The sequence below is a fragment of the Malus domestica genome, chromosome 17 (genome assembly GCF_042453785.1).
Source record: "Malus domestica chromosome 17, GDT2T_hap1".
NCBI classification, from domain to species: domain Eukaryota; kingdom Viridiplantae; phylum Streptophyta; class Magnoliopsida; order Rosales; family Rosaceae; genus Malus; species Malus domestica.
The window spans coordinates 17,134,270-17,157,801 of NC_091677.1; the positions used below are offsets into that span (position 1 = coordinate 17,134,270).

The 23,532-nt window shown below is 37.8% G+C and overlaps 1 long non-coding RNA gene across 1 annotated transcript; it reads left to right on the forward strand.

Annotated features, from left to right (window-relative positions):
• The first annotated feature begins 1,355 nt into the window (after positions 1-1,355).
• LOC139193532 (uncharacterized) lies at positions 1,356-22,830 on the forward strand. Its single transcript, XR_011577731.1, has 7 exons — positions 1,356-1,509; positions 1,629-1,695; positions 1,794-1,870; positions 1,970-2,069; positions 2,445-2,522; positions 18,100-18,235; positions 18,383-22,830. It is a non-coding gene; the product is annotated as an uncharacterized lncRNA (long non-coding RNA).
• Positions 22,831-23,532: the final 702 nt, after the last annotated feature.

The window sequence follows — 23,532 nt, forward strand, 5'->3', positions numbered from 1 at the left end:
ACTAAATGACAAAAATTTCACCTTCAAGTTGCAATCCATAGAAAACATTAAAAATCAGAACATCTTTACAAAAGTTCCAGCTAATCCCACTACAAAGTCTAAGCCATTTAGAATCGATTAGAAAAGAATTCATGAACTTCTTCTGGTGTAAAGTGAACCAACATAGCTAAGGAGACTCGACTAAAACTCCTACCTCTCGTCCTTTTATTTCACACATACTATATTTAAATATAACTATTTTTCTTTTTCTTTTTTTTTTCGATTTTTCTCTTTTTTTCATCTTTTGTTTTCTTTTTTTTTTTTTTGATTTTTTTTCAGTAACAATAGTGGTCGTGCAATGTCAGTTCACTTAAGCTTTCAATCCAACCCATGTAGCGAGCTTTAGGTCAATGACTCCCAAACCACTAGGGCTTTATGGCACTAGGTGTAGAACACCACTAGGGACTTATTAACTCAAGCTGAAAAGGCTACGAAACCAACTAATCATCCTGCCCCATGCCAAGACTCTACCGTTTGACGCGAGAATCACTGCTGATTAGGCAGGACTGGCCTAGTTACTAGGCAAAGCTTCGGGTGGAACAATTATTACTTTATAACACATACTAACTTTACTAAGAACAAAAATTTAAAAATCAACTTAGACTAAAAGTAAGTGTTCAATCTCACTCCCCACAAACCATGTTGATGTGAATGTGCAAATTTTCAAAGTATAACTCATGAATTAGTGTCTAAGCAACGATAAATAGAAAAGACTACTACTGTGGGATTAATCTTCACCCTGTCCATTGGTTCTAATGTTTAAAGTAATCTATGGATATTAACTTAAAAAGAATGAAAATTTTATTTTATTGACTAACCACAAATTCTATTTCCCACCCCTCAACTGAAAGTACACATTGTCTACAAGGTGTGAAAAATGAATAAAAAAAAAAGAAACAAAAATATGAAATCCTAAAATAAAATGTAAAACTACTATCAAAGAAAATGACCTAAGAAAAAGAAAATATCAAATAACAAAGACATAGAAAATAAGAGAAAAGATAAGGGAATGGACACACCTGGGGATCGAAGTGGCGCCCTGAGGCAAGGAAAGTGTGCGCTGGCCAACACGTTGAAGGCCACATGTGTGTTGACCTTTAGCAATGGCTATTATATAAACAAGTGCAGCCTTTGTATTTGACAGTTGAGAAACCCTAGCAACTACACCTACTCTCAGTGCAACTTGTGATGACATCGAGCCCAGAGCCCAAACGGCTTTCTCCCTTCTTGAATTTAAACCGTGTCCTAGGGAAGCATAAAAGCTGATGAGGAGCACACGTGTCATGCATCAGGAAGGGGAGCTCCATACGATTCCAATTGAAAGGTTATCTCTCATTTCTGATTACAAGTAGAAACCCTTGAGCTCTCTCTCTCTCTCTTCAAACCGAATAGAACTTATTTGCTTTCATCCCTCTCTCTCACAGCAACACAAACCCTAAGTAAAATCCATAGCTGCTCCGCCATTAGCAGGTACAAATTCCGTCATCTCCAAACTGCAGTTTTAATTTAGTGGTTGAGCTCCATTTTCTTGTAGTTGCATGACCACACGGTGAAGAAAGATAATACTTTATTTTCTGTTTGATGCACAGGAACTGACTCCGAGGGCTTGAAGAATAGTAGAACACGAGATGGGGGGATACAGATCGAAAACCAAAGGTAAAGATGTATGCCCTTAGTTGACGACGCTAGTCTTGCATGTGTAAAATCTGTTGAGTTGCATGAAGAATAACAATTGAATCTAACATGTGTGTAAGGTGCGCACGGTACTTGCCTCTCCAAGGTAGAGAGTAAACGAATCGCCGCAACCCACACAAATCTGAACATGAAAAAGGTACAACTCATGGCTAAAAAAAAATGTAAAATGCCAAATGATCAAAGAATGGTTTAATGTCACTGCATATCGTAAATGTCTGTCTCTGTGTGTATGCAGCTCTGATGGAGTGGCTAACCGAGAGAAATAAACACTCAAGCTGCAGATCTAACGAGTCATAAAGGCAAAATCAACGGTCAAGCTCCTGTGACTGCAACAAGTAAAAAAAACATGCACCCCTTTTTTCTTATGTTACTCAGCATGTATGGCTTCAACTCATCTGTCTTGTGATATTCCGAATTTGATAACTGGGACTTGTCAATGCTAAAAGAAATCAAATGGAGATATAGATGTGAATGATGATGTCGAACTTTGAACACCCTCTTGCCGGAATATAACTGAATGAAAATTTGAGCACCCCGGAACATATGTATGGACCAATTGGACAGGAACTATATATTGAGGACAGAGAACGAACTACCCCCAAACTTAAAGAATGGCATCCTTGTATGTAAAAAAAATAGATCCCCAAGAATAGTTTTTGATATACGGACTATTTCCACTGGAACTCATACGCCTGATTGTTTTATTGTAGGAAAATACCCCAGATCGGCAAAGGCAGCTTGAGGACAATACTAGACACTGAAAAATGGCCGTTTAGCAAAATAGAGAGGTATAACATTCTGTCTTTCTGTGGCTGGATCTATGAGTTTGCAAGATCTTTCAGATTTCTGCAGTATATTTCAGCCTTAAATAATCTCGCTGCATAAATTCTTGGTTGCTGTCTGCAAAAACCCATGGTATGAACTCAGAGATAGAATATATAAAATAGTAATTGAAAATTAAAAATAAAAAAAAAACGAAAACAATTTTATTTATATTTATACTTATTTATTTTTTGTTTTTTGTTTTTTTTTTTGTTTTTGTGTGTTTTTTTGTGCTTTTTTTTTAACACTAAATAACATTTTAGGAAATTAAATGCATCTAGACTGAAAATAATGAAATAAAAGAGACAGAAACTAAAGAAGTTCGAAAATTGGGTTGCCTCCCAATAAGCGCTTTATTTAATGTCTATAGCTAGACGGAACGGAAGCCTAGTGATTAGATTGCTGGATCCCTCAAAGTCATTGACTCGTAGGCACTGTCGAAGGGTGACTCCAAGTATGGTTTCAGCCTGTGACCATTCACCTTGAATGTGTTGCCATTAAGCTCATTTCTAATCTCAATAGCCCTATGAGGATAAACCTTTGTAACCAAATAAGGCCCATTCCAACGAGATTTCAATTTCCCTGGAAATAACTTTAATCTGGAACTGAATAACAACACTCTCTGCCCTGGGTGGAAGTCTTTTCTGAGAATTTGTTTGTCATGGAATGCTTTTGTTTTGTCTTTGTATATGCGTGCATTGTCATAAGCATCATTACGAATCTCTTCTAGCTCATTGAGCTGCAACTTAAGTTTTTCCCCTGCTGAATCGTAAGCAAAATTCAACTCCTTAATAGCCCAAAAGCCTTATGCTTTAGCTCCATAGGTAAATGACAAGCCTTGCCATAAACAAGCTGAAACGGGGACATCCCAATCGGTGTTTTAAAAGCTATTCTATAGGCCCAAAGTGCATCATTTAATTTCAAACTCCAGTCCTTGAGAGTGGAGCCAACTGTTTTCTTCAAAATACGCTTGATTTCCCTGTTGGAAACTTCAACCTACCCTGATGTTTGTGGATGATAAGGAGTGGCAAAACGATGAGTTATCCCATATTTTGCAAGCAACGCAGCAAATTTTTTATTAATAAAATACTTTCCCCCATCACTAAGCATAACTCGCAGGATTCCAAACCGTGGAAAAATAACACCGATGAGGAATTTCAAAACCACTGATCCTTGATTGGTTGGTGCTGCAATAGCCTCGACCCACTTAGAAACATACTCAACAGCCACTAAAATATATTGATTTCCATGTGAGGATGGGAATGGTCCTATAAAATCAATGCCCCAAACATCAAATAATTCAACTACCAGTATTCCTTGCTATGGCATTTCATTCCGCTTGGATTGATTTCCCACTTTTTGACACTTATCACAAGCTTTGCACCAATTGTTTGCATCTTTGAAAATTGATGGCCAAAACAACCCACTTTGCAATATTTTTTCTGCTGTCCACTTAGGCCCAAAATGTCCACCACATGCATAGTGGTGAGCGAACTTCAACACACTTTCCTGCTCACTCTCAGGAATACAGCGCCTTATAATCTGATCTGCACAATATTTGTATAAATATGGTTCATCCCAAAAATAATGTTTAGCATCGGCTAAAAACTTCTTTTTCTGCTGAAAAGAAAAATCAGGAAATAACACTCATTTTGCCAAATAATTCACAAAATCAGCAAACCACGGGGTACTGTTGTGGACAGCGTAAAGTTGTTCATCTGGGAAGCTTTCACTCAGTGGGAGTGAATCTTCTTCAGCAGTAGTTGGAAGAATTAATCTGGATAAATGGTCAGCCACCACATTTTCACTACCCTTTTTATCTTTAATCATTAAAATCAAATTCTTGAAGCAAAAGGACCCATCAAATTAACCTAGGCTTGGCATCTTTCTTAGTCAACAAATATTTAAGGGCAGCATGATCAGTATAAACAATAACCTTAGCTCCCACCAAATAGGACCGAAATTTCTCTAAAGCAAATACAACTGCCAACAATTCCTTCTCTATGGTTGCATAGTTGAGCTGTGCATCATGGAAAGTACAACTTGCATAATAAATGACATGGGGAAGCTTGTCTATACGCTGCCCTAAAACTGCCCCAATTGCATAATCTGAAGCATCGCACATCAACTCAAACGGTAAGCTCCAATCTGGGGCTGCAATAATAGGGGGCTGATGTTAGAAGTGTCTTTAACTTGTTAAATGCCTCCAAACAATCTGCATCAAAATTAAAAATTGCATCCTTAGCCAACAAATTACACAAAGGTCGGCAAATCTTGGAGAAATCCTTAATGAATCATCGATAAAAACCTGCATGCCCAAGGAAGAATCACACACTCTTAACTGTAGTGGGAGGTGGCAATTTGGCAATAACGTCAATCTTAGCCTTATCAACTTCAATTCCCTTGCTGGAAACTAAGTGACCTAGAACAATACCTTGCTTAAACATGAAGTGGCATTTCTCCCAATTTAACACCAAGTTTGTTTCTTGACACCGTTGGAGGACCAAAGACAAATTTTGCAAGCATTGATCAAATGAATCTCCAAACACTGAAAAATCATCCATAAATACTTCCATAATCTGCTCAACTAAACCAGAGAAAATACTCATCATACAACGTTGAAAAGTAGCGGGTGCATTACATAACCCAAATGGCATCCGTTTGTAAGCAAATGTTCCAAAAGGACATGGAAAAGTTGTTTTTCCTGATCCTCTGGTGCAATTGGAATCTGATTGTAACCAAAGTAGCCATCTATGAAACAATAAAATGCCCGACCAGCTAATCTCTCCAACATTTGATCAATAAAAGGTAAAGGAAAATGATCTTTTCTGGTAGCTGAACTAGGCTTCCTATAATCAACACACATGCGCCAGCCAGTAGTTAAACGTGTAGGAACCAGCTCATTATTATCATTCTTGACTACCGTAATTCCAATACGTTTAGGCATAACCTGTGTAGGGCTCACCCATTGGCTATCTGAAATTAGATATATCGTACCTGCGTCAAGAAGTTTCATTACTTTAGTTCGAACCACTTCCTTCATGATTGGATGGCGCTTTTGAGCATCAACTGTGGGTTTTATGCCTTATTCCATTAGAATTCTGTGCATACAAAGAGCTGGGCTGATTCCTTAATATCTGCAATAGTCCACCCCAATGTAACCTGATATTTTCGTAACATTCTCAGCAATTTTTCCTCCTCAGAATGTGTCAAGTCTGCTGCAATAATAATTGGCAATGTCTGGGCAGCCCCTAAATACACATATTTCAAGTGTTTGGGCAAAGGTTTCAGCTCCAATTGTGGTGGCTGAAATTTGGACGGTTTTAATGGCTGTTTTGGCTCTCCCAAACTTTCATAAACATGTCTCCATTTAGGTAAAAATTTAGGCATGCTGTCTAGAGTTTGAACAACTTCTAGGATGTCTTCATCATGTGTTTCGGAGTCAAAATTCCCATATAAAACCTGATGCAATGGATCTATTATTGAATGAGTCACATAATTTGTATAAACACACCCATCCAAAACATCAACACGCATACAATCAAGTTTTGCTGCTGGCTGTTTGGCTGCTTCAAATAAATTAAACACCACTGATTAATCTTGAACCCTTAGTGTTAAAGTTCATGCTTCCACATCAATTAATGTTCTTGCTGTTGCCATAAACGGTCTACCCAAAATTATTGGCATTTGTAAATCTTCGTCCATGTCCAAAACAACAAAATCTGCTGGCAAATAGAGATTGTTAACTTTGATGATCAAATCTTCAATGATGCCCCTTGGATATGCAACTGACCGGTCAGCTAATTGTAGGATGACTGAAGTAGGATTTAGCTCTCCTTGACCTAGCCGCTGAAAACCAGAATAGGGCATTAAATTAATACTAGCACCTAAATCAATTAAAGCAAGCTTAAAATCAGAATTTCCAATAGTGCAAGAAATGGTGAAACTCCTTGGATCTTTCTCTTTCGACGGCAGTTTGTGTAGTAAAACCGCATTGCATTGTTCAGTGAGAATCACTTTTTCAAAGTCAACGAGCTTTTTCTTGTGTGTGCATGCATCCTTAAAAAATTTGGCATAAGATGGAATCTTTTTTATAGCATCCAGCAATGGTAGATTAATCTGAACATTTGCTAATGTTTACATGAAATCTCTTAACTGCTGATCTTTGAGCTTTGGTTGTAACCTTTCGGGATAGGGAAGAGGAGGATCATAAACACGCTCCGGATTCTGTATTGGGGCAGAATTTGGGTTGTTCAAAATCTGTGCAGAAACAGATTCTACATCTTTTTCTGCAGTTACAGAAACTGGGTTGTTAATTCTTGCAGCCTTGTCTTTGCTGTCAATTTCTTTTTCACTATTGTCGTAACTTTTCCCACTGCGTAGAGCTCTCACTACATGGATTGGTGGTGGGAATGGTGGTTTAACTTGCTGCTCACCACCCCATTTTAAATTTGGGCGATCCCTCCAACCTGGATTATAAAAATTTGAATGAACATCATTTCCTTGCCTTGGATAATTGTTGAATGCATTAACTTGTTCTGCCACAAAATCTGGATATGTATCTCTCTGTGGACAGCTCATAAAATCATGTGTGGGTTGGCTGTAAATTGCACAACATGCTGCTACAGGTTGCTGGATAGCAACCTGCTGAACTGGAGCTACCATTTTCTGCAAGATCAAGTCAAATTTTGCATCAAAATTTTCTCCTTTTTTCTCAATCTTGTCAAACAGTTGATAGGCTTCCTGTGCATTTTTAGTTGAATACGAACCTCCTGACGAAGCATGAACATAATTCTTAGTGTTCGAATTTAATCCTCTGAAAAATATGCCCATCCGTGTGTCTCTATCAATGCCTGCGTGGGGAAACTTTCTGAATAACTCCTTAAAACGCTCTCATGCCTCGTGAAACTCTTCATTAGGCTTTCAGGCAAATGATAAAATTTGAGTTCTCATATCAAGAGTTTTAGAGGCTGGATAATATTTGTTAAGAAATTTGTCACTCATCTATGCCCACGAAGTGATACTGGCAGATGGTAGTATAAATAGCCATGCTCTTGCCTTGTCCTTCAATGAATAAGGAAACAAATGAAGTTTGATTGATTCTGCAGTAAACCCCTTCACTATAACATTTCTGCACCCCATTAAAAACTCTGTGATATGCATATTAGGATCCTCATGAGCTAACCCATGAAAAATAGGCAAAATCTCCAACATGTGATGTCTAATTTCGAACTCGTCGCCTTCCTCGTTTGGATATACAATGCAACTTGGTAACTCATTAGCACGGGCTGCTAATGTATCCCTCAATGGACGCCCAACAGCTGGTATGGCAAAAGCCATGATAGCCTCGCTGTCCAAAAACCCAGAAAACAGATTTTTTAGAAAAGGGCCCTTTAACGATGGTTCCCACGCTAAAATCTACTCCTTGCACCTTTGTCGTAATATTCGTTCCGGCTCTGGGTTGAATTCTAATAGCTGCTAATTTTGAGATCTAGTGCAGATCATGAACTGGATCTGCCCAGATTGTGCGATATGTAAAAAAACGAAAATTAACTTTTTTTTTTGTTTTAAATATTTATAGCAATAATTAACAAAGAATTATGATTAACACAAATTGTTAAAACAATCCCCGGTGACAGCGCCAATTTCTTCACCCTAGCAATAAAAAATTAGCTACGCATATTCATAATTAAAATCAACATAATTATATTAAACTAGAAAAAGAATGGAAACACCTGAAAGTATAAGTCTTGAATTCTCTAAGTTTTTCCCAAAATCTTCTTCTCAAATCTTGCGTAGGTTCTTCGAGCCTAACCCTAGGTCTGCCAAAAGGCTTATTTATACTACTCTAAATAAAATCCTCCTAGTCAAAGGTCTTAGAACAAAACAAGGAGACTAAATAAATTCTAATAAAATAGTAAACATAATCCTAAATTAAGTTGGTAAATTCGCCTAGAAATCTGCACAGCCACGTTCTGGACCCAAAATAGCTCCAAAACTGGCCCAAAATAGCTAGATTTAAATTTTGGACTATTCTGAACACTTCTCCATAAGGCCACAAACCCATCTGAGGTCGTCTTGGGCTCCAAAAATGCAATTGAAGCCCAAAAATGTCACTTTCCAATAACGCGCACTGCTTCTTCATTAAATCGACAGAAAATAACTGCTTGGTAGAAATTGCTGAAATTTTTACACGATCAAGCTAAGGAATACATGAACGTCCTCCAATTTGAATCACTCCAAAATTCGTCCGTTTGGTCATATTTTACTCTAGAGGAATTCGAATGTCCTATATTGAAAATATAAAGCAAAGTATCAAAATTCTACCAAAATAATACTAAGAATAAGGTAAAATAGATAATATAATATTGACTCATCAGCTTTCAAGGACAAAGAGCCTTCCTGAACTTAGTTCCACATTTCGATCCTAAATGTATATCTAGATGATGCATTGAGAGCAGTCGGTTGACAACAGTCCCTTATTCTTTGATTTTTCGTGTGGGGAAGCCATAAGATGGCTAGATTGTGTGGATGATGAGTTGGATTATGTGAACTACTGCTCGACCCTAAGGAAAACTAAGTTACTAGACACAATATTTTTGGCAAAGAAGCAAGTAGTTCGGGTCAAAGTCGAATTCCTTCGTTATGTAGTTAGAAGGTGTAGTACAAAGACTCATACCTTCATATGTGCTTGGAGAGAGTTCACTCTGACTCTTGAAGACGTGGCCAACATCTTCTATTTACCCATTGTTGGAAATTTAGATCTTTTCTTTATAAGATTCGTCCTACAAACACGAAGATTTTTAAAATCCTACAAAAGGGTGTTCCTACCTCTCCTAGCAAGGCCCACCGGTTCAACGAATGGATCAAAAAATTTTAGCATAAGGAACATGAGCCAAATTGTAGGTTTGAGCTATGTTGTGCTTGTGGCTAGGCAAGTTCATCCTTGTGATAATAGGGACACCTTTCATCAACGAGTAATCATGTTGGCTTTAACAATTGCTCGAGGTCATGAGGTGCCCTTAGCTCCCATGTTTCTAAGACTTTTGTATTGCAGACTTGATGAGATTCATCATCTCAATGAGCAAGTGGTTGACGATGGTCTATACGGAGTTTTCTGTGCTCGATTTTCCTGCATATTTTCTTATGTGAACACTTCAAAAGCCTAAAGATGAACCCATACCTTGTAGTAGTCCTAGAGAGGGATTCGTCATTAGCCCTACATTTTATATCCATAAAAGCTTTGATTTGCCGTTTGTTTGGAAGATTCAAGGGAAAAAAGAAAATTTTCCTTGAGTTGCTTGATGACCTGAACTGATTTACTTTTTGTCCTTATATAGTAGTGCTGGAAAGCTTTGGTCCAGTGGTGGTTTATATTGAGATTGTGCATGGTGAAGATAATAATGTGACCTTGATTCCACAGACTGAGAATGTGGATTTTCCTTGCCTTACTGAGAAATCCTTAACTTTGTTGGCCTTTTATATTCTTTTCTTTGGTGATGACAATAAGGAAGTCTGACGATTTCGTTGAGATTGACCATGCTTGTTTTGCAAGACATGGAAACATGATCTAATAACGAATCAACCGGGTTCTATATATTCTTAAAAACCTTACAATCTAAGGATTGGCGTGCATCACAAGTAATATACTTCTAAGAGGCGAGTGGGAGAAATGTGAGTGGACATAGAGTCTCTACTTGAAAGACATGGTGGAGAGCATGTAATATGGTTTCTCAAGTTCAACTAATTTTGCACAGAACTGCTTCAAGTAAGCTCTAAGATTTTCATCCTTGGATTGGACGGTCATGCTGGATATGGCCTCATGACATTTACGATCGTTACATACACCAAATAGGTGTTCATAAAGATGTCAGACAGGCTTTCAAAGTAGTTTATAGAGCGGGATAGTAACTCTAAGAACCATTTCATGGTGAGCCCCTCTATAATGGATAGGAAAATCTTGCATATCTACACATCATTGTTGTTATATAGGGCCATAACGTTCTTGTAGTGCATGGTGTGGTAGTCTGAGTAAGTGTCCCCACAAAAATACTTGAATATGGATCGAGAGAATTTCTCAAACTAAGGTACAGACTCAATTGTCCAAGAAAAAGGGCTTTTGGCTTTGGCGATAATATTGCTAAGAATGTGAGGTTGAGTTTCCCTTAATGCATCCCTAAAACCATTACAATTCAGTGGCCAACGCTGCTCTTGCTTTTCTAAGGACTTTGGGTCGTCAAAGTTCAGGTGACGGGGCTCTATTCAAGGTGCTCGTGCAGTGTTCAAGGGAATGGAGTCGTGTCAAACTTGGATCCCACCTTCAAATGTGAAATTAATAGTTTGGTCATCACGTTGTGCGCTCATGCTCGGATCAACAACTTCTGTTGGGTCGGAACAGATGTTGGAACAATAGGTTGCCCATTTGGGGTTATGGTACTTAGATTCCCATATTTAAAGACAGGAATCTGGGTTTGTGAAGTGGTAGTTTTCTAAGGCTTACATTTGTTTCTCAATGTCCACAAAGTTTGCGTGGTTATTTGCCCGATAAGCTATGTAGGTTTTCTACAATTTATCAAAAAATGTGTAAATAAATTCTAATTAGGTTTGGGATTAGCATCCACCCTCTTCTTGTCTTTTTTGCAACAAATAAATTCTTTCCTTATCCAACATCCACTATCATTGGACTTTTTACTACTATGCTTCTAAATCCCAAACCCTGCTGCAAGTGTATAATTGTTATATAAAGTATACCCTTTATACAACGAATCAAACTACATTTTCAATTTGGATTTCAACTCGTCGTCTACCGTTGGTACCACAAATTCAACCTTCTGCATCTACATCGTCGCTTTCCATAATAAGTTCTTACATTTCTAACTCATCCCCTATCGAATTACACTTCAATGTCTACCTGCTACAAGGCTACATAACTTATCACAATCCAGCATAAGTTTTACACCTATATATCTAATATACAATGTCAGCCAAATCCAGTGGTAACCACTGGTGCGAATTTTAACTTAACACATAAATTTAACCCTCTTTTGACAACTGTAGTATAAGTATAAGTAGGGATCGTTCTGGACCGGGGATTAGGAGGGCTTGCTAATAACCTCTAAACTGACTCAAAAACATAAAACTAAACTTAAAAATACTTAACATGACTCACAAGACTCAAAGCAAACTTAAAATACTCAAAACAGCTTAAAACAACTAAATAAACTTAAACTAGACACTAGGAATGACTTTGGACGAAAATTGACTTTTACTTGAATCAAAACATTTAAAAACACAAATTAAAACAGATTCTAACTAATTAGACACACTAAAGTAAAGGGGGATTGAGTTTTGGACGAAGTTGAAACAAACAAACAAGTATGAAAAACTAGACAGATTGTAAAACAAATTTGAGAAATAAGATGATGGATGGGATAGCTACAGGCTTTTTCTCCACACATGACATGTATGCAAATAACTTGATTTCCAGTTACTACTTCATTGAATTATGAACGACAATGCCCCAAATTAACTGTGACATCACTAGTTAACCCTCAGATTTTCCTTGTTTTATTGGATTGGATGACATCATTCGACAACCCAAAACATTCTTTAAAAGTTCCCTTCATTACATCATAATAGAGATACAATCAAAGATCATTACGTTTAATAAAAATCTTAAGCATTGACAAAGCACTTGCAACTATGACATCATGTCACTCATGCTAGGAATTAAACTTAACGCAATTGTTTATAAGCGACCTCCACTACATGTGAATATAAGTTTATAACGATTATGTGAAACTTCCTTATATTCTAGCAACGAATTTATGCATGTCAATTAAGTGTCGACCCTTAATTAACAAATACAAATAAGTTATCAATCAAATAGTTAAGCCAATTGCATTCACGATTCAAAGTTCATAACTGGAATTTATCAAATTATATTGCACACATAATCATGGCTTTGAAATCACCCCTAGCCAAGAGGGGTTTAGCCATTCATATTTACAACAAAATGAAAGGAAATGAATTTAAACATTAGAAACAAAAGAAAGAAAACACCTAAACGCTCCAACAATCCAAGTTGGACAGCAAGCACGTCCAAGCACTTTCCTTCCCTTCCTTTGCTACGGCACAAGGTGTTGGTGAGTGTTTGAAGGTTTGTTTGTATGGAGGAATGGATGTGAAGATGAATGGATGTGTTTGGATGAAGGTTGTGTTGAAATGGGAGTGAATGATCTAACCAAGTGTATGGAGTTGTGAGATGTGAATGTAGTGTCTTCGGATGGATGTTTTCTCCCCTCCTCCTCCCCTTTGTTATGGTGAAGGGTGGATGTATTTATAGGCTAAGGAGAGGACCACCATCTAATTAAGGTGGTAGTGGTGTATGTTGTGGTAATGAGCGGATGTAATGGGTGTAATGGGTGTAGTGGGTGAGTGTTGGTAATGAGTGTATGTAATGGGTGTAGTGGATGAGTGTTTGGTAATGAGTGGATGTAATGGGTGTAGTGGGTGGATGTTTGGTAATGAGTGGATGTAATGGGTGTAGTGGATGGATGTTTGGAGTTGTAAGTCAACACACTTGCACACACACATGCTGATTTCTAGCCTTCAAATCTTCAAAAATGTCAATCCTCATGTCTTCATGCTTGCACTATCCAATCTTGGCCCAAAAATGCTCAAAAATGCTCCAAATAGCACTTTGTTGCTAACTTTGTTATTTGAACCTACAAACACACGAAAATAGCTTAAAATACATAATTGACTAAGAAATAACAACATAAATGCACAAGAACGAGCTAACTAAGTCGCATAAATATACTCCTATCAACCACCCACCATTATGGATTCATATCTTAGAATTTTAAAAACCACAATAGAATGGAAATGGATTATAACAGAGGTTTTGGATTTTTTCACAAACTCACCTTCACAATCTGGGTTCTTTAGAGGTTCTGGATGAACCAGGCTTGGGAACTCTAATCAAAGCACAGCTTTAATCCACATGAAATTAAGCGATGATACCCTTCACCTACTCACCAGCTCCCTCCATCTACCTTTCTTTCGCCCCATATACAATCCTCAACTATCTCTCTCATCAACAAAAACATACCTACTGAACCAAGAAAATTTAAAGGTTTTGGATTTATCAGGTCCCAACCAATCCAAACTGAAATAAAACCCTCCCACCCTTCACCAGCTCCCTCTCTTTGCCTCTCTTTCCTGGTGAAGAAAAACCTAATCTCTTCCTCTCTCGCTAACAAAAACACACCAGTGAACAAAAAAAAAAAAAAAAAAATTAAAGGTAATAAGATTACCAGGTCATAGTCGCAACACAGCTTCAATCCACCTCAAATCCATTCCTCACCCCAACTCCCTTTCTCTACCTCTTTTTCCCTCTTCAACGCGCGAAGAAACCTTCAGCTGACCTACCCCTTCACCGGGTCACAATAACCCAGTTTTACTCGTAAGTTTGTCCCTTCTCAATTGTTAGATTGTAGTCTGCACGGATGGTCTGCACCTTAGACACGCCCAACCAACATCTCTAACCCTTGCAATTTTGAGCTTATTTTGAGGTGTGGATTTTGTGTTGAACCAAATTTGGTGGGAAAGCAATTATTTGACTATCGTCTTCTAAATGCATGATGTACATTTGAAACCCAAATGATCAGACATAATAATATTTGACTATGGTTGATGCGAAAATTAACTTAACACACAAATTAAACCCTCTTGTATCAATTGTAGTAAAGAATGTAAGTAGGGATCGTTCTGGACTGGGGATTAGGAGGGCTTGCTAATAACCTCTAAACTGACTTAAAAACATAAAATTAAGTTTAAAACACTAAACTAGACTCAAAAGATGCAATACAAACTAAAAAGACTCAAAACTAGTTTAAAAGACTCAAAACAGCTTAAAATAATGAATTGGACTCTAAACTGACTCTAGGGATGGTTTTGGACGAAATTAGGTTCTAACTTGACTCAAGACACTTAAAAACACAAATCAAAACAGATTTTGACTAATAAAACACTTTAAAGTAAAGGGGGATTTGATTTTGACGAATTTGAAAACAAAACAAATAGACTGTAACCTAAAATAGATTTTGGACGAATTTGGGTAAACTATGGATGATGGGCTAGCTAGAGGGTTCTTCTTCACACATGACACACTTGCACATAAACCAATTTTCAATTGTTCTTTCGATAAATCAAGAAACTCAACACCCCAGGTTAATTAAGTCCGCTTAAATTAACCTTCAAGTTCTCCTTAAGTTATTGAATTGGATGGGAAAACGCATACAACAATTCAAGCATTCTTCAAAAGTCCTTTTCGTGAATAGCACAATAAAGATACAATCGAAGATCATTAAGCATTATGAAAACTATAAGTATTGATGAGGCATTCGTTACTATGATGAGCATGAAACTCCTGCCAAGAATTCATTTAACACGATCGTTTATAAGCGACCTCTACTACTTGTGAATATAAGTTATAAGCGACCTCTACTACTTGTGAATATAAGTTTGTAACTATTAGGTGAAACTCCCTTATACTCTAGCATCATATTCATGCATTCAAACTAAGTGTGCACTCTTAATAAACATACACGAATAAGTTATCAATCAAGCAGTTAAACAAATTGAATTCATAACTTATGAAATCACAACTGAAGGTAATCAATTCATATTGCAAGTATGTTCATGGCTTTGAATTCCCCCCTAGCTAAGGGGGTTTAGTTTCTCATACTCACAAAGCAAAGATAAACAAATTTAGACATTGAAAACAAAAGAATGAAAACACCTAAAAACGCTCCAACAATCCAACTTGAATGGCAAGCACGTCCAAGGGTCCTCTTTCTTCTCTTTGTTGCGGCACAAGGTGTGGTTTGATGGATGCATATGGATATATGAAAATGAATGGCTGAATGTGTTTAGGTTGGATGGAGTTCACGGCAAGGAAAAGGAAATGAAGGTACATGGAATTGTGTTTTTGTTGTGGGAATGTGTAGAATGGTTAAGAAGAAAAGACTCTGCCTTGCGGCAGAATGTGTCTTCCTCCCTTCTCCCTAAACTGTCTCCCCTGGATGTGTCTTTGGATGGATATATTTATAGGCTACGGAGAGGATGTAGTGGGTGGTGGTAATGAGTGGATGTAGTGGTAGGTGAATGTGTTGGGTAGTTGAAATGAGTGGATGTGTTGGGTGAAATGAGTGGAGGTAGTGATAGGTGAATGGATGTGTTGGGTGAAATGAGTGGATGTAGTGGTAGGTGAATGTGTTGGGTGGTTGTAATGAGTGGATGTGTTGGGTGAAATGAGTGGATTTAGTGCTAGGTGAATGGATGTGTTGGGTGAAATGAGTGGATTTAGTGCTACGTGAATGTGTTGGGTCGTTGTAATGAGTGGATATGTTGGGTGAAATGAGTGTGCTAAAATGGTTATTTATAGGGAGAGGATGATGCACAAACTTCAAATTTGGTCCATTCCTTTTGCTCCAAGCATATGTTATCCATTCCATGCCCAAAAATGGTCCAAAATGCACTTCTTTGCCACATTAACCATTTGGACCTATAAGCACACGAAAATAGCATAAAATACTAAAATAACTACGAACTAACAACATAAATGCCAAGAAACAAGCTAACTACGTCGCATAAATATGCTCCTATCAAATTCCCCCACACTTAGCTTTTGCTAGTCCTCGAGCAAAACAAAACAAACAAAACAAAACTAAACACAACCTAGACCTTCCAGCAATTGCGTCAGGGATTTTTAATGAAACATGACGTGTTAAAAATCATCATTCCCGCATATTTTGGTCATCCTTACACTTGAGCACATACTTAATCACAATCACCACCTACTACTTCACAATTAACCAATTAAAACGATGTTTTGAATGTAGTAACATGCCTTAGAGAATTTGCTCAATTCCTTACAAGATACTCTCTATTTTCACACACATTTTCTGACTACACACCCTACACTAGTATATGTGAGAAGATTGATGTAAACACGAAAGATTAGGACTCACATATGTTATAACAAAGAAAGCAATTTTCTGGAGTAATTAAGCATGTTTAGATATGATCTCATGAATGGAATGCTACTACTTAGATGCGAGAACCAGTGCCACCATATGCTCATACCAATTTCGAACTCCACAAATTGAAACACACAACACTCAAGATTGAAGTCAAGGGTTGTAACAGGGCTTGGGGGTAATGGCTAACAAAGAAAGGATAAGGATAACAAACGTTCTTAAAGCGATAGCAAGCAAAGCAATGAAATAGACACTTGGAAATCACTTTAGAATGCAGAATCAACTTTTAATTACAAAGGGAAGATTTATGCAACACTTATGGCAGAATTCAATGTTTTAAACCCTTTCTTTAACAAACAACACTTTAGAGCTCTTTTTCATACTTTTTTTTTCAATTCTTTTTTTTTTCTTTTCTACCCGTGCCTTATTAAGGACTTTGGCACACACACATACACAAGAATCACTTCCCCCACACTTGCTTTTTGCAATACATTGATAAAAAGTAGTTCATTTTAAGTCATGCTTTACTTTGCTTCAAGAACAAGGGTATTGATGGTCCTAACACTAGGCTAGGTAAGGATAGTGTGGGTTAACAAAGAACATAGGCTTAACAAGGCTTAACAAGGCTCAACGGGGTTAAACTTAAAACACATAATGAAATAGGGGCACATCAATTTGGCTTTGGTGGTCACTACACAACTTCATCTTGAATATGTGTTATGCAAATCAATAGCATGCTTTGAATGAAATAGGCATGAGTTCTAGCATTTGGAACTAAATGATGAAACGCCTTCTAAGTAGCAACCAAGCAAAGAATAATGAGATCACGCAACGACTTTAGAAAACAATTATGCACAGATTATTAACTCTCCAAATAAACGTTTAGGCTCAAGTCTCACAAGGTTGTAGCATTCATTTGAGTTCCTTCTTTCAAGCATGTTACAAAAACTGATTTTTCCTTTATGATTGCATGTGAATTTATAAATTATAACCACAACCAAGCATACACCAAAGCGTAAATCAAATTTTCATCCATGTTTATAACTCTCTTTAATAGTCATGTAATTAAAAACCAAATCCTCATCATTGTGTTGGAAGGTACCCTAAGACACAAACAAACACACAAAAACAACTCTTTTTGGGTTTTTCAAAACAATTTTTCAAAATTTTATGAGATTTTAGGATTTTTATGTCAAAACACACTAAAACACTCCAAAACTGCATAAAAACACTTAAAAACAGCAAGGAACAACACTAGAAGTAATGGGTGATAAACTCCCACGAATTTCATGCAAAACAACTTGGTTACCCCCCCCCCCCACACTTAAATCGAACATTGTCCTCAATGTTTCAAGCATAAACTCACATAAACACAAGCAAACAATCAAACAAACAACAAATAAACATAACAAGTATGGCAAAGTAAAAACCAGACAGAGTAGAATTTAAGAACGCAAATCTGGTTTTAGAGATAGATGATCTTGTTGTCTTTCCACAGCTTTGATCTCGAACTGGTTCGGAATTCTGAGCGAGAGTTCCTTGGTTTCAAATCAGACTCCTTCTGCTGGGTTGATTTGACTGTGCAGTCTGCATTCTTCTCTGCTTGTTTCTTCTGCATGGCAGGCAGACACGAGGTAGAGGTGATGGTTTATTTCTTTCTTCAATATTTCCAAGTGCCCACCTCTTGCTTTCTTTCTCCTTGTCCCTAGCTGAGGATGAATTAGCACATTGTCTCCACATGCTTCGAGGTATCATTTTCACTTCCCTTATCTGTTCCCCAGGCAGATATGGTAGACGAAGAGGAAGCATAAGATGTTGAAGATGAGTACTCGAGAGCAGGGCTGGGTAAGCAATCAGGAAGGGGTTCCAGGCAGTCGGTTCCAGATTGAAAGATTGATACCAAGTGCTGGCTGATTGCTCTCTTTCTCATTGTCTCGCAGATGAAAACAACGACAAGGAGAAGGACAGGGAGAAAACATGATATGAGATACTCTTGCTTTCAACCTTCATGATATGAAATACTTTTTCTTTGGATGAGTTGTTTGCAAAGGTACCCCAAGGAATAAGGAACACTGAGTGACTCGAGAAGCTTCGTTAGGAAGGCATTATCAGAGATGACGGAAGGTTATGTATGTTTGCCTTGCTATGGAGGGTGAAGGTCGACATTTATAAGAAATAATAACCGGTACTATTCTTTCACTCTTGTCGGCAACCGTTGGATGATTGAATAGTAAACTTCACGTGCTTTCTACTTCACCAGAAATCTTCGACAAATTGCCCATAATTTTCGTAAGGCTGAGTGTGTATGTGACAAATGGTGACACGTTTGGATCAAGCTGATGCCTCTTCGATATTTGGAATTGGCGCTTCGACAAACTGCCCGTGATTTCCTCAAAGCTGAGTGTGTATGTGACAGGCGCTGACACGTCTAGAAAAGCATATGCCTCTCCGATTTCTGAGCTTGCCTTTTCGAGTTCTAAGCTTGCCTCTTCGAGTTCTGAGCTCCGTCGAGTGTAGAGGTTGCATGTGACAAGTGCGGACAAATCTGGAAAAGAAGATTGACCCGTAGTTTCTGAGCAAGCCCAGCTTTTGAGAAAGCTAGCGCCTCTTCAATTTTTGAATTGGCCTCTTCGATTTCTGAGCTCGCCTCTTCAATCTCTAAAATCCCGTCGAGTGCTGATTTTTATAGAGGTATGCAGTACATTTCAAAACACACTTGAATTTCTGCTTGTAGAAACTCCCTTCTTGCACTTCTACGGTCTTGACTTATCCGACCTCTTCTTTTTTCAACACCTTTTTGACTTGAACCTTGGTGAAGAAGAATCCATGCCTTCTCCAGACAACATATGGCGCCAATCTTTCATATCTTCTACTGGTCATTTTACCGTTGGAGATTCGGTAATGAAGAATGATATGACCGCTGCGGTGGTGGCCCGGAACCTTGTCACTCCCAAAGATAACAGACTACTTTCCAAACGATCTGATGAGTTGGCTGTTAAGGATTTTCTGGCTCTCAGTGTGCAGTGTGCAGGTTCTGTGTCCAATATGGCCCAACGCCTATTTGCTCAAACCCGTCAAGTTGAATCATTGGCGGCTGAAGTGATGAGTCTCAAACAGGAGATTAGAGGGCTCAAGCATAAGAATAAACAGTTGCACAGGGTCGCACATAACTATGCTACAAACATGAAGAGGAAGATTGACCAGATGCAGGAATCTAATGGTCAGATTTTACTTGATCATCAGAGGTTTGTGGGTTTGTTCCAACAGCATTTGCCTTCATCTTCTAGGGGTGTACTGCGTAATGAAGCTCCAAATGATCAACCTCTGATGCCTCCTCCTTCTGTAGCTCCGTCGACTACTGAGACTTCTCCTAAGCAGCCTTTGTGAAGGTTTTCTCTTGTATTTTTCTGCTTAATGTTCCCTTTTTTTTTATGAAAATGAATGTAAAATACCTTGCATATTTGCTTGTTCCAACACAAACTCAATTACGAACACCACATCAGGGATATGGGACTTGGCCAGATTTGGTGTTTTGAAAGTTATGACTTTTCCCGTGTTATAAAATCCAACTTCTTTGGGAATTTTCGTCTCAAGTGTATTTTCTTTGATGAATTCTAGACATTCCCCATCCATTTCTTGCTCTTGATTCTTTGGAAAGGTTTCGAAGATACCTTTTTAATCCTCTTCTTCCTTGGATTGCATGATCCTGCAAGGAATAAGGACATTTGGTGAAACGGGGTCAGGACAAATTGAATTTAAGCTTACCTTGGTTGTAGTGGATGGTATAGAGGGCATATGGGGCTGCGGCAAGGGTGGTTCTTCCCTTGCCGTGGCCTTGTTATTCTCATCTTCTTCGAGCAGCAGTTGTTCATCCATGTTTTAGCTTGGTTTGGATGTCTTGGGTTCACCTCCAACCTCCATAGCAGTTCCCAAAGTGATAGCATCATGGATTTCAAAATCTTCCTTCAAATTTTCAATAGTTGAGCTGGAGAGTTCACTTTGCTCTTGAATTTGTGCCATGAACTTCATAATCTGCCCAATTTGCTTCTCCAATTCACCCGACTTCTTGGCTTGATTTTGCATCTCTTTGTTTCGATTTTCTACTTCCTGGTTCAAAGAGGTGAGTAACTTATTAAACATATCATTATCCAAAGACGTACCTAAATTGAAATGGGCAGATTGTTGTGGTGGCTGTGATGGTTCATATGGCTAGTGGTAGAACTCATCCGATGGTGGCAAATATTCTTCTTGTTGTGAGCCCTGCGTCAACGAGGTTAATACATCAAGAATTTCATCATAACTTATAAGCATACTTGAATTTGATTGAAATTGTTGTGGAGGAGGTTGTGGTGGGTGCATAGGTCTTGAATAGAACTCCTCTTCTTGCTGCCAATATCCATCTTGTTGGAATTGTTGAGGTTCTCCCCACATGTAATCTGAATAATCTCTCCAATCCGAATTGTAAGCGTTGGAAAACATGTTGTCCCATGATTGGTTATGGCCTTGATAACCCCAAGAATCTTCATTCGCATCGAATTGAGAACATTGATGAGTTGGATATCCTTGCCCATAGGACACACCATATGTAGGGACACTTTGCATTGTGGTCCTTTCGGGATATTGTGACAATTGAGAAGTAAGTTTCGCCAATTGAGCTTGAATGGTAGCAAAATCCATGTCTTACTTCTCTAGTACCTGAAATCAAGGAAACAAAACTAAATCAAATATCAAAAGTAAAACAAACAAAAAAAAAACACAAACAGAAACAAAGTCAGTAACTAAAAACAAAAGACACAAAAATATACAAAAAGAAATAACAAGGGATTAGCAACTTTGCTAATCCCCAGCAACGACGCCAAAAATTTGATGCGAAAATTAACTTAACATACAAATTAAACCCTCTTGTATCAATTGTAGTAAAGAATGTCAGTAGGTATCGTTCTGGACCGGGGATTAGGAGGGCTTGCTAATAACCTCTAAACTGACTTAAAAACATAAAAACATAAAATTAAGTTTAAAACACCAAACTAGACTCAAAATATGCAATACAAACTAAAAAGACTCAAAACTAGTTTAAAAGACTCAAAACAGCTTAAAACAATGAATTAGACTCTAAACTGACTCTAGGGATGGTTTTGGACGAAATTAGGTTCTAACTTGACTCAAGACACTTAAAAACACAAATCAAAACATATTTTGACTAATAAAACACTTTAAAGTAAAGGGGGATTTGATTTTGACGAATTTGAAAACAAAACAAACAGACTGTAAACTAAAACAGATTTTGGATGAATTTGGGTAAACTATGGATGATGGGCTAGCTAGAGGGTTCTTCTCCACACATGATACACTTGCACATAAACCAATTTTCAATTGTTCTTTCGATAAATCAAGAAACTCAACACCCCACGTTAATTAAGTCCGCTTAAATTAACCTTCAAGTTCTCCTTAAGTTATTGAATTGGATGGGAAAACGCATACAACAATTCAAGCATTCTTCAAAAGTCCTTTTTGTGAACAGCACAATAAAGATATAGTCAAAGATCATTAAGCATTATAAAAACTATAAGTATTGACGAGGCATTCGTTACTATGATGAGCATGAAACTCCTGCCAAGAATTCATTTAACACAATCGTTTATAAGCGACCTCCACTACTTGTGAATATAAGTTTGTAACTATTAGGTGAAACTCCTTTATACTCTAGCATCATATTCATGCATGAAAACTAAGTGTGCACTCTTAATAAACATACACGAATAAGTTATCAATCAAGCAGCTAAACAAATTGAATTCACAACTTATGAAATCACAACTGAAAGTAATCAATTCATATTGCAAGTATGTTCATGGCTTTGAATTCCCTCCTAGCTAAGGGGGGTTTAGTTCCTCATATTCACAAAGCAAAGATAAACAAATTTAGACATTGAAAATAAAAGAATGAAAACACCTCAAAACGCTCCAACAATCCAACTTAAATGGCAAGCACGTCCAAGGGTCTTCTTTCTTCTCTTTGTTGTGGCACAAGGTGTGGTTTGATGGATGCATATGGATATATGGAAGGGAATGGCTGAATGTGTTTAGGTTGGATGGAGGTCACGGCAAGGAAAGGGAAATGAAGGTGCATGGAATTGTGTTTTTGTTGTGGGAATGTGTAGAATGGTTAAGAAGAAAAGACTCTGCCTTGCGGCAGAATGTGTCTTCCTCCCTTCTCCCTAAACTGTCCCCCTTGGATGTGTCTTTGGATGGATATATTTATAGGCTAGGGAGAGGATGTATTGGGTGGTGGTAATGAGTGGATGTAGTGGTCGGTGAATGTGTTGGGTGGTTGAAATGAGTGGATGTGTTGGGTGAAATGAGTGGATGTAGTGGTAGATGAATGTGTTAGGTCGTTGTAATGAGTGGATGTGTTGGGTGAAATGAGTGGATGTGTTAGGGCGAAATGAGTGGATGTAGTGGTAGGTTAATGGATGTGTTGGGTGAAATGAGTGGATGTAATGGTAGGTGAATGTGTTGGGTGGTTGTAATGAGTGGATGTGTTGGGTGAAATGAGTGTGCTAAAATGGTTATTTATATGGAGAGGATGATGCACAAACTTCAAATTTTGTCCATTCTTTTTGCTCCAAGCATATGCTATCCATTCCATGCCCAAAAATGCTCCAAAATGCACTTCTTTGCCACATTAACCCTTTGGACCTACAAACACACGAAAATAGCTTAAAATACTAAAATAACTACGAACTAACAACATAAATGCCAAGAAACAAGCTAACTAAGTCGCATAAATATGCTCCTATCAATGGTGTTCTTTTATCATTTTCTAAGTATATGTACATAGGAATTGTTATTAGCATTCTAAAAATCTCATTATACACTCTTCATAAATGTAATTTTTTTTCTTCTAATTATAAGAAATTTGGAGTGCAAAATG